Source organism: Fistularia commersonii, chromosome 34 (assembly GCF_037954325.1).
Source record: "Fistularia commersonii isolate RoL2024-O1a breed Wild chromosome 34, RoL_Fcom_v1.0, whole genome shotgun sequence".
Taxonomy (NCBI): Eukaryota; Metazoa; Chordata; class Actinopteri; order Syngnathiformes; family Fistulariidae; genus Fistularia; species Fistularia commersonii.
In genome coordinates, this window is record NC_141317.1 from 7,467,128 (window position 1) to 7,485,758 (window position 18,631).

The window sequence follows — 18,631 nt, forward strand, 5'->3', positions numbered from 1 at the left end:
CCAAATCACAAGGCAGTTGTCCGATGATACTTTCCATGTAGAGCAGGCCTGGTTTGCTCTCTTTAAAATATAATGAAAAATTACACTTGTATGTGGGAAACACGAACTTTTGGGTGGCCTTCTGCCTCGACTGGTTGGGGTAGAGAAAGAGAGAGAGGGATATGTGGGTTGGGAGAGAAGGGCGCAAATGATCTAATACTAATAACATCTGTAGTACGAACAGTTAAATGATAATACTTAATAATGAATAATGATGGACACTTGGTGAGAGACTGTAGTAAATCAAGCCTCGTCCTCTGGTGACCTGTGACGTGAGAGACTCCCGGAACCCCAGAGAAGATATGACGTTTCTATCGCGTATTGATGAAGGGACACGAGTTCGGACCCTCAGCAGAGTGAATCCGTGACAGCGTAACTAGGGTGTAGCCTAGCCTGAAGTATAAGCGTCCGCAAAAAGAGAGATTTTAAGCTCACTCTCAACCAAAAACAGGGTGTCTGCCTCCACGAGAAGCTCGGTAGCTGAAAACTCTGGCCCTCATTCTGCTTCTGTGACCACAAGTAGCCCTGCGTCTGTGGAGAACCGACGGGGTTGTAGGGTTCTAAGATACGGTGGCGTCCGATTATTCAGGGCTTTTATTTCTACTTGGTCGGAATGAAAATTTCAAACCTAGTTGTACGTGACCCATTTCAACAAAGTTTTCACAATCATCGATGGATCGTTTGACATTTTCTGCTGAAAACTCGGTGGCCCGAAGCAATTTCTTGAAGTCACCAATACCACCAACAGACTCCAACTTCTTGTTCTCATCCTGTACAATCAGATGTTTTGGTGACCGCCGATCGCTAGATAAACCTAGACGAAGACACGGGCAGAGAAGGGAAAGTTAGACATGAGCATTACTGGTTGCACTTCCTTCTTGGTCACGAGTGCTGCGTCCTAAATAGACCCTATATCTCAGAGATGGGTGAAAGAGTACCGGTTAAGACCGGATCGGTCAATGTGATCGGAGAATATTGGCCTCGTGTAGAAATTTCCGATCCATGTCTGTCCATTCGTGGACGTACTCATGTGTCCACAGCTGAGGTGTGGCCTATTAGCTGGCGGCCCGGTACCGTCAATCACATAAGGCGGTGTTGGGGTAGCGGCGAGGGGATGGTATGCAGATACTACTAGCTGTCAAAAGACCCCGGGAAAATGGATGCCTGAGAGAGCCATAACTATGATAAATTTACTCCTTCAATTCTCAGAGTAGCCCCCACCCCTCTCTGCCTTTCTCTCTTGCTAACACATCCTGATAGACATGCATGAGGTCCATACACAATGCCCCCCCTCCTCTCCCCAAAACGTCTATACGCTATCTCTCCTCGGCCCCCCGTCCTCCACCGGCAGTCTGTGAATGTGTGACTAATGTATGCGGTAAAGCAGCTCGCTAACATGCCGCTCACCAGCCCGCCGCCGCCCCGATCGGCCCATACATCACCGCGTCCGCACCCAGAGAATGCATTCAAATAAATTTGTCACAGTGCGTTTATGAAATATTGATGGTGGGGGTTAGGGACAGATGAAGGCTGATGAAGGGAGGAAGGGCCAAGTCTGAAGAGGAGGGCATGATTGTGATAGTGAGTCAGGTAAAGGATGAAATAGAGACAAGAAGTGTGTGAGCTAGTGGGAAGAGGGGGTGAACTCCACTACCGGGGTCCAAATACACCAAAAAAATAAAATTTCAAGCCAAAATCTGGACTTTGCTATGGCACTTTTTTATTTGTTGAAACTGCCATTACCACTTGACATTATGAGGTTTCATTATATTGTAAAAGTATACATATATAACCTCAGGTGAATGTCATACATACATATGTTATTTTTGGTGAATAGCTGGACGACTAGCTGAAAGGAGAAGTTGCATGTCTATATGAAGCCTGAATGATGAAGTGAATGATTGTATGTCTCTATATAACATGTGAATGAGAGAGTGAATGGTTGCGCCCCGGGTGCAGGACGGGATAGAGAATGAATGAATGGATGCACATGATTATTAATACTGCTGTTGTTCACTGCAGGCAAGGTTAAACAAAGAAGGGACTGCATTCAGCAAGCATTCGCACTCAAAACCTGGGATGAACATGGCAAAAAAAAACAAGTTTATTTGGGCTTAAAGTGTTAATTCCAGTCCGACATCACCGTCACTTCAACTAAGGAACAAGGCGTAATAACAAGGAGTACTTTTTGCACTGTGGAAACCTTGAATTTGTACTCATCAAAAAGTGCAGTCACCTATGTCATCCTGCTCGAGACGTTTTCTTCTACACTGGGAGCAGATGCAAGAGCACATGCTGTTTATGACTCACTCCTGAAGGCAACGACCGGGGTGATGTCCTTCTGTGTGCTGGCAATATTGTAAGAAAATATCTGTATGGCACAGACCCGGACCCAAAGTTCACAAGAGTCTCAAATAGGTAGAGGAAATGTAGACATTTATGGACGGTCAACTTACGCGGTCTTTGCCGCAATCTTTGCGCAAACCCATCATTTATCGCAGGCGTAAAGTAGCCCAATACATTTGCTACTGTTGGGTACGCAGGTCTAAATGCTACTGGCCGTTGTCGTCACTTGTGATACGCGATAAGCTGTGCATTGTCTGTTTTGGGTAATTATAGAAGGGACAGACCGAGGAGGCCGTCAACAACACTGACTCATCACAAAAGAAGCATGCCTTCATTCTCCGGCCTCTTTTCGTAAACAAGCGATCCTTGTTTTCTATTCCTCCCCGTCTGTAAAACCTGCGACAACCCCCGCCCTCCTTTCTGTTTTCCGTCCACCCTTCTCTCTGTCCCTGGGCCTATCAACCAGATGAGTCACAAGCTGGCCCATGTCAGGGGCCAAATATTTAGTCCCTTGCTTTCAGACCTTCTAGCACAAACACACCGTAAAAAAAAAAACAGCCAGAGCTGGCAAAGACGACGATGCTGGAAACTTTCCACCCTCGTCGCGAGTAGCCTCATGCTGTATTCGAGATAAACAGCGCGTCGACAACAAGAGCGGAGAGACTCCGTGACTATTGTGTCATGATTCTCTAGGCCACATGCAGAGCAACAAAGTGACTTTAGGAATGGAAACATACCCGACTCTCGGCCACGATTTCGTCGTTAAGCGTGTCTGTGATTTGTAATAAACCGCAGCTTCTGGCGTCAATGCTTCCCTGGCACTGCTTCATTGCGTGCATATGCACGCGGACCCCCGATAGCTTTCGGTAAGGAGTATCTGGAGTATGTTGTCTGCCACTGTCTGCCACGCTCGCTGCTGTTCTTGCCAGTTATCTCAAACAGTGTGTCATTGGAAGCATTGGCGAAGGTGAATGCTTACTGCGCCATGCCTGTGGAAACCAAACACGTTAGCCTTAGCCTTTTGGTCCGGAGATGCTAGGCTAATTACAAAGCAAACTAGGGCTGAAATCATTCATTCATTCATCACTGCTTATCCTGCATCCAAAGTTGCCGGGGGCGAGATTTACAAGTGTTCATTCACATGTCTGGACAATTTAAGGTCTTCACCGAACCTCCTGCTTATTTTTGGACTGCGGGAGGAAACCCGCGCAGAATCGAACCGGCGACCTGGGCTAAAATCAGTTATCTGCTTTTCCTTTTCGGCTCCTGCCTTCAGGGGGTCGCCAAAGCGAATCTGACCCCTCCATCCAACTAACTTCATGTCCTCTGCCACCACATCCATAAATCTTCTCAGTTATATCAATTTCAAATCACAGCACATTCCCAATGTCAGTCCCATTTTCGGTGACAGGTTGAGATTTGATGAGAAAATCGCATCGATTTTATACAAATATGACCTTTTTGATGTGTAAGCAAAGAGTGAAAAATATTAAAAGCTCCCGAGATCACCAAGATAGTATTGACATTTGGAGCAAATATACAAGGTGATATTTTTTTTTTTCCAAAGTACTGTTATCATATAAAACATGTATCGGAGATATATTTGAGTTTAATTAACAGAAGAACGCTCTGAAATAATTATTCTCTGCGTGGGATGAAGGTATTCAGATGGAAAAATCTGTGAGAAGGGAGCCAAACACCACAGAGAGGGGAACGGTAAAATCCTCATTTCCATTGTTGACATTCTGAGTCAACCAAAGTATCATTATATCTTTTATCGAATTTCTTCTACGGTCGGTGTTTCGGTTTGACAGTTCGGGTTCTCTCTTGCCAGACACGCTGTTAATCGTGTGTAAATATGTGATACATCAATACGAATTTGATTAAAAAAAAAAAATCACAGTGCCTTTCATCGCATCTGTTTTGCGCCCGAGCGTCGCAGATAAACTTGTTGTGAGCGCGTTAGCGTGAGTTACGTGTCCGACCCGAGAGACGGGCGCAGCGAACGGCGTGGACACTCGCAGGTCTCGGCTCTCCGTTATCTAGACAAGGACTCTCTGTCACAACCTCGGCCCCGGTCTTTCTCCCTCACCTCTTTATTTATTCCTTTCCCTCTTATATATCCATCTCTTCCTCCTCCCTCAGCTGACGCACACGCAGACATCCCAGAGTCCTCGCTAAATCACCCGGTGACAGAAAGAGGGGAAAAAAGCGCGAGAGAGAGAGAGAGATAAAGGGGGAGACACATAGAGAAGCGAAAAAAGAGAGGGATGAGGGCTTGAGCATACATGGAATGAACCTATCAATCCAGGGTGCCTATTATCCCGTTTGAAATGCCTCTCGCTAGCAGACGCCTAGTTAGTGGGCCTGTTCAAAATTAATAAAACGCCACCCGAGTCTGGGCTGAAAGTGCGACAGGGCTGGTTATTGATTAAGTCATGTCACAGGAATGGAAGGCTCTGCCATTAAAAGTACAAATTATGCAGCGCGTTTAGCCGTGCCTCTTATTCATGCGGTCGACAGGCAAGAGTCATTGTAAAAATAGAAGCCTGTTCCATATTCTTACACCGGCCGACGAGTCCCGTCTATCGCGGGGGGGCCTTTTGTTGCATTTAGGGTCCTAATAATGTGAGTTTGTGCGAAAAGAGAAGGTTAGACTGACAGTGGTGGTGGCGGAGGAGAGGGGGCGGGGGGAGGATGGCCCGAGATGAGAAAAGACAAAGCGGAGCAGCACAAAGAAGCCGCGGCTTTGTCGTTTACTACGGGACAAAGAAAAAAAAACTCGCGACGTCGTGGAGCAAACGCAGAGAAAACAAGAGAGATGTAGTTTAAGAGAGAGAAAAAAAAGATGATACGCAGACCCTTGATGTACATTCTGAGTCGGATCATCCCAGTGAATAGAAGCCATTTAATCATGTAACAAACTAAATGATATTGTTTTGACATGCAGCCAGATGGCACGGCTCCTCTCCTCTTCAGCGTGCAGAGTGATGGAAGAAAACGGGGTGAAACCAGGAGAAGGCTGCCGGAGACGGAGGCTCAGAGAGAGAGAGAAAGAGAGAGAGAGAGAGGGAGGGTAAAATGAATTTGTCGCCCGGGTGTGGATGTCTTGAGGTTTCGGCGTGAGGCGCTCGCTCTCGATGCCGGGGAGAGTAAAGAAGCGGGGTTGCGGGTTTCTTCCTGGAAAGGAACGTAGGTTGAATTCCTCTTTTAAGTGTCTGGGGGGGGGGAGCTTCGTAGGAGGAAACGAGAAGATGGGTAGCGAGTGTCAATAATTTATAACAAGTGTGTTGTGTCAAAAAGGGGCGAAAAAGGAATCAACCCTCGCGTCCTCGGGCCACGGCTAGGCTGGTAGCACAGGCTCTTGTTAACACTCCGTACACACACTCCCCGGATAGAGACAACCAAAGGCATATGGAAATGAGCGTTTGCGCACGAACACCTATATTCGTGCACAGACAGTCACAAACATGCACACCAAAGGGAGAAAAAAAACAAAAAAAACAAAAACAGGGAACTGGCAGGTCATTAATTTCATGATGCAAAAAAACAGAACATAAGAGATGAAGATGGAGAGAAAAAAAAAATAAAAGCGCGCCGTCTAAGCGTGGATGTCCTGATCTATCCGAGCAGCCCCTTAAGAATCCCTTCGTTTACGCGTTCACGAGTCTTTGTTGTCGCGGCTGTTATTGTTGTTACCGAAGCGGTGAAACCGTGGCGACGACCTCTTCGGATGTGAGGAGACATTTCGGAGCGGCGGCGTCTCTGTTCCATGATTTATCACCCCAACCCTCGGATCAAAAGCGAGGAGTCGGGTCTCGTTCCTCGGCGACTCTCCGACGGACGAACCCTGTTGTATTTCGGCAGGAGTTTGCCACACGACGATTGAATTTTATATACCTGTTAAGTCGGAGGTCTGCTGTGCCAGATGAATCGGCGGGCGAGTCTTTCGTCCGTCGCGGCTCTCGGCACGCGGAGGGAGCGGCGCGCGGGGTTTACCCGGGAACGCGAGTCCAATTAATCTGTTAATTGGGACTATTACGGAACAGATGCCGGGAAATAAAAGAAAGCCTTCTTTGCTTGTCTCCCGCTCATTCCTACTTTCTTTCCTCCCTTTTCTAAAGTACCTTTTGGCAATCAGCGCCTGTTTTCCCCCTTTTCCTCTTGGCTAAGGAGCCAGCCGTGGCTAATGGCACGGTGTATAGCAGGCAGACTGCCCCCTTGGCACTGCCCGCTGTGCAGAGGGGTGTAAGATGGCATAGAGCTGTAAAAACTGTTAGTTGAATAAAGAGGCACTGCAGGGAGGGATAGACTGACTTTATGGCTCTCTGTGCATAACCAGGTGTTTAACTTAATATGGCTTAAATGGAAAACAATGCAGAATCTTGTTATTAAAGTAGCAGGTAATAGCTACCGTCGCTTCACATGTGCAATGAATTTGGTGCATGTAGGGTGCACTTGTCTGTTTCATTGCATGGTCTTAAGCCCTCCAGACATGAGGGGGGGGGAGGAGGGGGGGTTGGACCGAGGTAGCAGAGCAACAGAGGGGCGGGAGGGGTGGGGGTGGAGGGGGGAGTGTGAGAGCTGAATCAGCAGGAAGCTTCGCTAATCGCCATGGCTCATCTGTTAATGGAGTTAATGAAGAATGGGAGCAAACCAAATGCGCTGAGATGAGAGAAGTTCCACCACACTGCATAGGCTGCAATCGCAGTCTCCTCTGCACAGTCCCTCCCTCTCTCTCTCACTCTGTCACACACACACACACACACACACACACACACACTGGCCTTTCCTCTTTCACATGTACCCTTGCCATCCCACTCAGTTAGCCACATTTTCAGCACCTATTGACACACAACACATTCTTTTTGCAATCCACTCGCACCTATATGCACATTCTGCTACGTTCACACTCGCCCTTCCACACCCTCGCCGTCGTGCACACACTCACTTTCCTCGCCTGTCCTCTTTCCATATGGTTCTCTCTTTTGCCTCATGAAGTGTGCGGCTCCCTCTTTAGCTCTCCCTTTTTTTTTTCCCCCTGGGGAGGATATCGGCTGTGACACCGCTGTGTTTGCACAGGAGGTGAGGAGATATTCAGCGAAGCCGTGCAGACCTCTCACCCAGCTGATAAGCCTGATGGGTTGACAAGTCCCAGTGGAGACACACACACACTCACACACACATACACACACTAGCACTTATTAGCGATCTATCAAACACTTGTTATTGACACAGCAGTTATCATTTCATCGGGATAGAATTTTGGAGGCTGCTGTGATCAATCAGACGTCCTACTCATAATTCAGATGTTACAGGGAACCAGTGGGTCAGATTGTTTTAAAATGAGTTTGTTCATAATTTGATTTGAATTTTCCAAAATATCCCATCACAATATGAGCTGCAGGAGAAATCCTCGACACCGGAGAGTGAAGGAAATGCCTCGGATGGATGCTTTCCCGACCGGTGAGAGACCTTCTAACAGATCGATGTATTCCAAGCTTCCAAATATTAGCATCAATCCCGATATCGTGATTTATTATTATCATGGACTTTGGGTGTTTTTAGTTGAAAAAGAGTAATAAGCATCCAACTGCTATGTTGTTGTAGTTGCAGTTAGGGAGCGCAACCTATTTATTCATTTTTTTTTTGTTCCATTCTGGTTTATCTGAAATATCATTGATGAGAAAGTAAACATCGCCGACTTTTCTTCTGCATTCCTTAAAAAACACCCGGGGTGATAGATGTGCATGCATTGGACACACACTCACACATACACACACACAGTCTGCTGGTTAATCAGCTGTGTAAAGTACCATATCTATCTGTCAATTTCCCCTCCATTAGTGCAGACGTTGGCTTGATTAGGTCCTTAATCTCCTGAAATTGAGACATTAAAACATAGGAGTGTTGCATTCACACATTGTCAGAAACACACACACACACACACGCACGTCACACCTATCTAGAGAGGAGTCAGCTGCGTTGCGCGAAAAACAGCCGACACGTTCGCTCACATACGATCAGGTGGAAGCGCTTCCGTTCCATTTTTGCTGTTTCCTGTGTTTTGGCTCTACCTTTTTCCTCAAACTTCATTAGTAAACGATGTTTCGTGACTTTTCGGACGATCCCGGCCCCCGAGGGAGACGGGAAGCCGGGGACGGGTCTCCCTGAAATCGCCAAAGAGACACGATACATTTATTTCTTCATAAACTAGGCACGTATTTATATCATGTCTTTGTGCTTAAGTTTTGAGATAAACAGTGTGACGGAGGGGCAGGTGAATTGAACAGAAGAGGGAAACGTCTGGAGTTCTGGGCCATTTCCTCCAAGGACAATAACCCCCATCTTGTTTAACAACTCACCCAGTAGGGACTATTACACTCATTTTAATTGGTTTCTGCTTTAATTGTCCAGGTGGAAGGAGGAGGTCTTTTTTTTTTTTTTTTTTTTGTCTCCTTATGCTCTTAAACTAAGCCTCGCCAAAATTAGACAAAGAGCTCAGGGTGTGCGCGTGTGTGCACATTCCTTTTTTTTTGTTTGTTTATATTGCCGGATGTCGGCACGTCAGTATTAATTTTTATTATACTTTTCTCTCCACGATAAAAACAATGCAGTTTGGTTCTAAAGCAACCCAATCCTCTATGACTGCTGGTTAATGGCGGGTTAATGCAAGGTTTTCCACTTGTTCGTACGATAGGTACAGCCACGTAAGAGCCAAACCCCGAAAACAATCCCGGTTCTACAGCAGTTGCTCGTCATCGGGGAGTCGATGTTTTTACGGTACAATTATTTCCTTAAACACTGAACTGTGAAATATACTGGCGTTGTGAACGTAAAGTTTTCCGCTGCCCCAACTGTTGTGCTGCCAGCATGAAACAACCGAATTGAATGAACAATAAACGCGGTATAATCTTAAAATTATATCGCAAACATACTCATTAGATCGGGAGGAAAGAAAGAACTCGGGTTTAATGGAATTAAACATCAGTGAACGACCAGCAGGTCACAGCTCACACTGGGAAAAGTGCTCTATAAACCTCGTCACCTTTACGCCGAAATGATGTAGAAACACTAAAATTCAAAATGCTGGATGATAAAATGAACATCGGTTAAGTGTGCGACTATATTGTGTTGTGTGTGTGTGGATGTATCGTAAAGTCTTTGTTTGACCGGAGCGGGGAAGTGTACCCCGTCCTTCACCTGCGGGTTCCTTGGCAATATGAATGCCGGCAGGGGTGAAGAGGGGTGAGGACATCAGAGAACGCTGGGATTCAGAGGGCCTCATTTCCGATTGCAGGGATTCCCCCGGCCTGGTCTGACAATGGGGCAGGAAGGAAGGAGTGTGCCTGCAGCAGGCTCGGGCCAGGCAATAACCAGACGCAGGGCAGAGATGGGATGGGACTTTGAAAGAAAAGGAAGAGCAGTGTCTAAAATATGGGGTTTATGTTTTGTGTATATCAAACAAAAGCTACCCACATCGACAGGAACGGATAAAATCAACCAGACAGACAAGTAAAGTCGATGATATGATCGCAAAATGTCATTTTGAGACAAACAAGATGGGAGCGAAACAGAAAAAAGTATCTAAACATGCAAACACGGAGTTTCTCAAGGATTTCGTAGCCAGCGCCTTTCGGGCTTCGCGGCAAGAAGGTCCCCGGTTCAATTCTGACAAGGTGTCTGCGTGTGTTTCCTTGCGCAGCCCAAAAAACCTTGCAGTAGGTCGGTTGCAGACCTGGACGTGTGAGGAGAAGATTGTATGTCTCTACGTGATGTGTGAATGAAGGAGTGAGTTGTTGTCTGTCTCTATCCAGGCACATTCTTAAAATCATTTTCCACATTTTTTTTTTTTTTACCCTAAATCAACTCCTTATTAAGCATATGGCTCATTTTATTGTGTTTTTCTGAAAAATTTGAATGACAGTGTGATTGGACTGTCACAGAAAATTAGAGTATTGTGATTAAGTTCTTTATCTTCTGTAATGCAATTACAAAAATGTCATACATTCTGGATTCACTAAAAATCAACTGAAATATTGCAAGGTTTTTATTATTTTGATTTTGCTGACTATGGCTTACATATTAAGAAAACTCAAAAATCTTATCTCAAAATATTAGATTATCATGAAAAAGTAATTTTTGGTTTTTGTGATTACATTACAGAAGATAAAGAACTTTATCACAATATTCTAATTTTCTTAGACAGTCGTGTATGTCTCTATATGACTCGTGGATGAGTAAGATAAGATAAGATATTAACACCCATTTTTTGATGCCCATAGGGGAATTTTTTATAGTTCTATTGATCTTTTTTTAATTTATTTATTGTTTTTTTTATTGTGTTTTTATTTTATTGTACAGTTATAGTGTAAAAAATAAATATGAATATAAATGGAGGGACAGTTAGAAGACAGAAAATAGCAAAGAAAACTAGAATAAATACACAGTAGGGAGAACGACAACAACAACAACATCAGGGATAAGAATGGACAACAGGCACCCAATACTAAACGACAATATAAATACAGGGACAATAGCAATGACAGGAATAAAACAAATAAACAAAGATAGGCATAAACAAAATAAACAAAAAAAAAATTTAGTAAACTTTGATAAACTTAGTAAAATTTAATGAACAAAAATAAATGTATTGTTTTTTATTGTGTTTTTATTTTATTGTACAGTTATAGTGTAAAAAAATAAATATGAATATAAATGGAGGGACGGTTAGAAGACAGAAAATAGCAAAGACAACTAGAATAAATAGACAGCGAGGAGAACAACAACAACAACATCAGGGATAAGAATGGACAACAGGCACCCAATACTAAACAACAACAACAACGCTGACCCGTCCAGCGTCTCGCAAACCTGCAACCCTGACCGGAGGAGAAACGAGAGAGATAATGAATGATCGCATGAAAAGTAGCTTCTACAACTTAGTACGAGGCGGCGTTCTCGTCACAGTGGTCATGGGGGCGCCGGTCGTAAAGCTACGGTGTTCGGGTTATTTATCTTTTTTTATTGCATGGACTTGAATTAGGGTTCAACGTCGTCAGGTGTGTATTTTCTGCTCTGGGTAAAAAACAAATGCTTTCATAACTTAAGCCGGCTCGAATGGAGGCGGGCGGACGGGGAAGCGTTTGACTTCAAACTGTGACCTTGGATCAGGGCCCGACTTGGGCAACAATTTATTATTTAGTTTGTCCTCCGTTCAGCAGTTGCTAAATCTAACTCTGCCCGGGATCAAATTCAACTGTGAGGTCAGGGAGAGGTTGGTACCACATAGTGAATGCAAGCGAGAAAAAAACAAAAAACAAAAACACCAGAACGTCGCTGATTATCTTATTGTGAACCTCGTGGCTCACGCTGTACATCCACCCCCCCCAAAAAAGCGGTTAAAACAGGAACTCCCGGTAATGGCTTTTACTTTCTAACCTCTGGCTTTGCCGTGCTCCGCAAGAGAAAGAAAGGAGGAAAGAGAGGAAGGAAAAGGACACCGATAAAGTATGCCTATCTAAATTGTCTTGGCCCTGACCCTTACCTTTCACGACTGTAGAAAGTAAATCACTACTGTAACCTGAACCCTGAATCCCGATACGAGACAGTCGAGGAGCCCCGGTCGGCTTTTGCTAGAAAACGCAGATCGAGGTTCCGCAGAACGGACAGTAATTATATCAGAATGCAAGGATTTGATCATTGGAAAAAGTCAACATTTATAATAGTGGCCGTTAAATAAATGATGATGAAACAACACGCGTACTGTGACTGTGTGCGTTTGCTTCACGTTCGATGTTTACAAGTGTGCGTTTGTGTTTGTCGGTGTGTGTGTGTGTGTGTGTGTGTGTGTGTGGCTTCCCTGCAGCTGGATCCTGTCTCCAGTGTTCTGCAGCGGTATCCTCTCCCCCTATTGACCTTTGGCACATTTGTTTCAGTTGCACTGTCAGATTATTTTAATACTTTCATTTGGGATTCCTTCAGAGCGAAAGAAATTGTTTACGATAAATAACTAAAAAAGAAAACATATTTAACACTCAATGATGTGCTTTGACAAATATTTTTGTAAGACATGTCTGATTAAGGGCAATCTATCATTTTCCAAATGAAAATAAGAATCTCTTGTCATTTGTGTTAATAAATTGTTCACATCACCGTAGTAACCGTACAGACTAAACCAATGGATGGACACCGTATTTTATGTGTTTGTGGAATGCAGACAGCGGGCTTCACATAAACTATTGACCCACATGGACTCGTCCGCGGTGCCAGACGGAGATTTACACCGGGTTAGTGCAACCGCGCCATACTTCACACTCCGAGGTGCAGTCGAAGAAAGTCGGAGAGCGTACCGGACGGTGATGTGCGCGGACTCACAAACGCAGAAATGGCGGCAGACGCCATGACTTATTACCGAGTTCCCTTTCTCCTCTCCCCTGTAAGGCGACTTTTATTATGGAGACCTTTAATCCCTTTCTTTCAGTGTCCTCTCTCAAAGACTCAATGCAGTACTGTAACTCACCCTGATGTCAACACAAACACACAGACAAACAGCCCCCAAAACACACACACACACACACACACACACACACGCGCATGCACACGATCAACCGAGACATGAGCGCCCCCCCCACCCCCCCTCCCGTCATCCCCTCTCGAAGTCTGGCGTCCCCCACATTGCCACCAATATTTCTCATGAGCTCGCGGCCACCAGCCCTTCATGAATTTTTATTAAACAAAACTCTAAGCAGATTGATTTCACACTGGCTGCTTTATTGCATTTTTATTTAATTCTTTTCTCTCTCAGATGCTCACTTGCTCCTCCTTGCCCTTCCCTCCGTTTCTCCGCTCAATCCCTTCACCTTTCCTTTCTTTCCTAATGGTTTCCCTGCTTCCTCCTGTCGGTTTTCCCCCCCCGCTCGCCGTCTCTCTTCCTCAAAGTGTTCTCCTCTGCCTCTCATTTCCTTCCCTACATTTTCTCAAGCCTAATTTTCCTGCCAGCCCTGATTTATGTGCCTGTATTTGTGGACCTTGGTGAAGCTGTTGTCGGTGGACTGATGAGTTTTGTTTTGACTCTTCTGTCATTTATCACCTGAGCTAATAGTCAGTAGCTCTGAATTCATTAAGTTATCTCTCAGAGGTTCTTGCTCCCTGGCAGGCTCTCCCTTCCTGTGTTTCATTAAAAAGCAACATAAGTTTACACGGATGTCACCGGCTGCTACGTGGCTCTACAGTACATTCTACTCAATGACAACGAAGAAATCCTCTCTTTTGTGGCTTTTTAAAAAAGGGGATTCATAAACATCGAGTTTGTTTACACTGTGGTGTTTACATCCGCCTCGCAGCGAGAAGGTTGCATGATGTTCGCTGGAGAGCCCACATGTTGAATGAAACAGGGGAGTCGCGATCTGGATCTGGATCTGGATCTGGATCTGGATCTGGATTGGAGTGCAGGATAAGCAGTGCAGAAAATGAATAAATTTCTAGGCTGTGATTCTATGAATGCAAGCAAAAACCCAAAACACATGGACAACATTAGAGCATAAATCAAGCGCGAAGCTGAAAAATGCCATTTAATAGAAAGTGCAAAGTGTAACCGAGTAGCCGATGGATTCGCTGACCTGCTGATTTAGCTCCATGTAATTCAGGCTTACGACGGAACAGGAGTTCTTCTGCTCCTGATTCGTTTTTTTCTTTTCTCTTCCCCTTCATCTGGTTATTGTCACAACTCATTTTCGAGTAAATGGGTCGAGTAGATAAATGGTGCTTCTTTCTTTGGGTGTATATTTTACGAGCCGCCGGCCATTCCGGGTACATGCTAATAACTTTACCCTCTGCCCTGATTTTCAACCGCTGCTTTAGTTTTATGTCGTTTCCACTTTATTACAGAGCACATAGATAAACATCAAACAAAATAAGAAATTGCTTGGATGAAATATAAAACATTCGTCAGATCAAACGTTTTACATTTTTCAGTTTCCATAACGACTACATCGCATCGTGTATTACATGCTTTTATTACTGATTTAAATCCCGAGCCCTATATTTCCCTTTTTTTTCACAGATTCAGGTAGTGCTACTTTAACCCCATAATTATCATTACCACCTTTTTCCTGGGGTTAAAGTTCGACTCCGGGGATTCGTCCTTGTTGCATCTGCATACTGCATATACACACCGCGTGGGGTGAAAGCTGACAAGCGAGAGTTGACTCCCAAAAATGATAATTACTCGACCGTTAGGTGAACCCTGACCCCACGTAGAGCCGAAATCAATAAGCCTTATTTTCACACGACTATTGGCTTGTTCTAAACGTTCGAAGACGTTATTGAACGTGACCAGTAAACGCGTCACCTCCACCTCCGAGGCGCTCTGTGCGAACCCGGCAGAGAGGTGAAAAGGTGAGGGTGACAGTTTGATTGATTTGAGAGAAACCAATATTTTTTGAGATAATCGATAAGATTTAAGAGTCGGTGGATTGAGTTACATTGGGACGGGGCCGGGCCGGCCGGCTCGCCGCGTTTTCAGTGTTTTTGCTGGCTTCTGGCTCGACGTTTCTATTTGATGGGAAACTATGTTGACCCTCACCAAGCTTTGTATAATAGCACCGTGGGAAGAATGTAAAAGCTCTGGTGTCTGCACAGTATTCTCCAGGTGAGACCTAACTTCCAAAAACATCGAAAAATAAAGGCGAACCCGTTGTATTTTACTTCTCTAAAGAAAATATTTGGACTCTGTAATACAGACAAAACTGCATATTAACCTGGAAAATACCAATGCGTAGCTGGAAGATGTAAAAAAATAACAAAAAAACATTAAGAAAAGGTCTATTTAAGCTAGAAATATGAATTAATGAGTGGAGTCAGTGAACCTGCACCATTCGGTTGCTGAAGTCAAGAGGTGAAAAAGCGGCGTTTTTGATTTGCGGGACCTTAAAGCAAACCGTTGCTTTAAGTTTCTTTAGCATTGAGCAAATATTGAAGTGATCTATAACGCTCTTTCGTCACCTGTCTGTACCTCCGGGCAGGTGGAATGATTTTTCCTTCCTGATCCGTATTAAAACCACCGATTATCCATGTGGCGTGTTGCGCAGAGCGATCCAGCACGCGCATAGCTTTGCTATCAAACTGAGATGCGCTCATAAAGGTTAGGAGATGATGATACAAATAAATGAATGAACATATTGTTCATATTACTGTTGTTGATTTCTGAAACATTTTTAGTGCTCTCGAGCAGCAGCTCACAGGCTGTGTGTGCGGTTACAAATCGTGCTTTTTAATAGTTCATATCATTGTCATTGCAGTCCCACCTGTTGGTCCATTTGGCGGCTCCAAACTCCGGCGTCATCGATTGAAAACAGACCCACTCACACCTGTATGACGATATTGATAATTACCATCATTTTATATTTGGCGCGCGTGTGTGTGTGTGTGAGAGAGCGCGAGAGAGACTGTGTGTGTGTGTGTGTGTGTGTGTGTGTTCCAAACAGCCAGAACTTAAGAGAAAGAGCGTGGTTCCTGCTGGGTGTAATGAGGCTCCCTGTTGCTCCACAGTGCCCCACTCAGTCTCCCTCTGTTTCTCTGCCCAGCAGGCGTGTGTTTGCAGAGCGACATCCCTCCCCTCAAAACCATACACACACACACACACACACACACACACACACACACACACACGCACACACACACACACTCGTACAATCATCCGTTTTCCTTCTGTTTTTTTCGTTCTTAATGTTTATTCTAGTTCTGCTTGTTTTTCCTTTCTTGCTCTCGTGGTGTTTCAGATTAACATCTTTGCCTTTCACTTCCCTCCTTTCTTTCCCTCCATCGTCGGCCCTCCTCATCCTCCCCTCTGCTCTCTCAGCTGGAGCTCTGTGTAATTGGGCTGTTGTCGGCGGCACATTAGCCCGGATTAGTATTGCAGCGACTTCTGGCTGGTGCCGTTGACCCGTCCTATCACAGGTAAAATACGGTCGGAAACAACAAAACTATTCTTATATCCTCCAATTTCAAATGTCAAACTTGAACAGCTCTGAAATAATGGAAGAGTAAATAAAAAAAGTTATTTTACTCATGGTACATGTAATAACAACAGGTGCTGTAATTACCCACCCATGGTCCATGTAATGTTTGTAGCACATCTCTTTTCAAAACAGGGCTAGTTAAGTTAATTTGTTAACTTAATTGAGTAAGGGTTAGTTGACGGGCTCCACTTCTATACAGTAGTGCTTTCAAAGCACTTTACATGATGATCTTGGATTCACCCATTCACACACACACTCACACACACTCCAGCCTGGAGGAAACATGGTGTTCAGTGCGTTGCCCGTGCAGAACGGAGGAGGCAGGAATCGAACCGCAAACCAACTCGGCCACGGTCGCCGCTAGAAAAGATAGAGAATGTAATGTCTCAGGTTTTTTTGTTTTGATTTGTTTCCAGTGAGTATACAGTAAGCACTGCTCTCCAAGCCCAGTAGTTGTGCACTGAAGAGGTTTTTTTCTTGTGTTACGATAATATAATTGTGTCTATATTTTAACACTTACTGAATATTAGTTCTTTCAAACAAGCAGAACATTTATTCTTTCCCACTTTTGCCATAAGAAGTAGGCAATACAATCTTTTAATTGGACTATGAGGAGAAAATCAAAAGCCAATTGTGCAGAAACGCTGTGATTGATTTTACTTAAAGTTCATGAAAGTGATTTTAACGCACAACAAACGAAACTAAAAGTCAACTGGCACATTTACAGTTCTATCATTTTTCATTCTAGAAGTCAGACTTTTCTGTGATACTATCTTGATGCGATCTGCTTTTATTGTGCTGCCCGGCGGTGCTTTGCGCTCCCAGGGTTTCAGCCCTCATCGTGTCCCCGAGGCCCGCGAGAGGCGAGAGGCTCTTCTCTTTCTGCATCGCCTGCATCTCGACATCGTGCGTAACCGCTCTGCTGACGTCTCTAAAGAAAACCGAAGACCCGCTCGTCTGCTGTCGCGCTCCTTAGCGCTTCCGCCGCACAGCGAGAAGGTCCCCGGTCGGATTCCGACCGGCGGGAGGAGGCTTTCTGTGTGGAGTCTCCATGTTGTCCCCGTGTCTGCGTGGGTTTCCTCCGGGTTCTCCGGTTTCCTCCCACGGCGCCAAACACGAGCAGGAGGCGCACCGGAGAGCCGAATCATTTCTTACTCTGCTTTGATGGAGAGCTCTTTATAAATAGCACCATTGCAATTATCATTATTAACTGCGTAAAGTACACCTTAATTTTCAAAGTGCAGTTTGAGTGTATTGTTAGCATGCTAGCGTCAAGGTACAGCGCACGTCTTCTCCGTGCTCGCCACGCGAAATGACAGGTTAATTCTCCCTACCCTCCATCTGCAACTCAAAGCGCATGTTTGGTCTGTCCTGTCACGGCGCTCAGGCGAAGACGGGCGAACGGGAGCGACGCTGTTGGCGTCGAGCGCGCCGTAAACGAACCGTCGAGCGTCTCGCAGATCAGACGAGACAACCCTGAGGTGACTGTCTGTCAGACGGCCGCTCGCTGTGAGGCCTTATCTGTGTTGAGTCTATGCGTTGGAGCTCGGAAGAGCCGTTTCTCCTTAAACCCACAGCCTTGAACTAAAGATAGACTGACTGGTCATGACGTGCACACCGGGAATGTTTTTAATAGTTTACCGAGCGTTGTAGTCGGTGCAATTTGATTTTTTTATTACGGTATACCCTTGTTTTTGGCGGGGGTTACGTTCCAAAAAGAACCCGTGATAGGCAAAATCCGTGAAGTAGAAACCTTTATTTTTTTTTTACAATTATTATACAATTAAATACTTTATTATACATTGGAAAGAAAGAACAATCCATTTTAGAGGCTCAATCATTTGTTTCACAAATAAAAGTACTGTACTTTGGAGATGTTTTTTTCAACAAATAACTTCTGTACTGTACTGTCAAATAATAATTTTAATCATCGATGTGAACAGAAGGCTTCAAATTGCAGAGATTAGCTCCGCCCACCGCGACCTTATCGCTGCTGCGAAACTTATTGCTGCTGTCGTCCTTCTGTTTTTTTTTTCCTTCTTTATGGAACGAACGGAAGATTCATTAATTCCGTAATGCCGACCTACAGCCGCATAGCTTTTACCTTCCCTTAGCATGTCCAGAAGTTTAACTTTATCTGCGATAGATAGCATCTTCCGCTGCCTTTTGGGCCCTGCCGCAGGTGCTTTTGTCGGTCGCGAGCGTTTTGTCAACATTATGGGTTT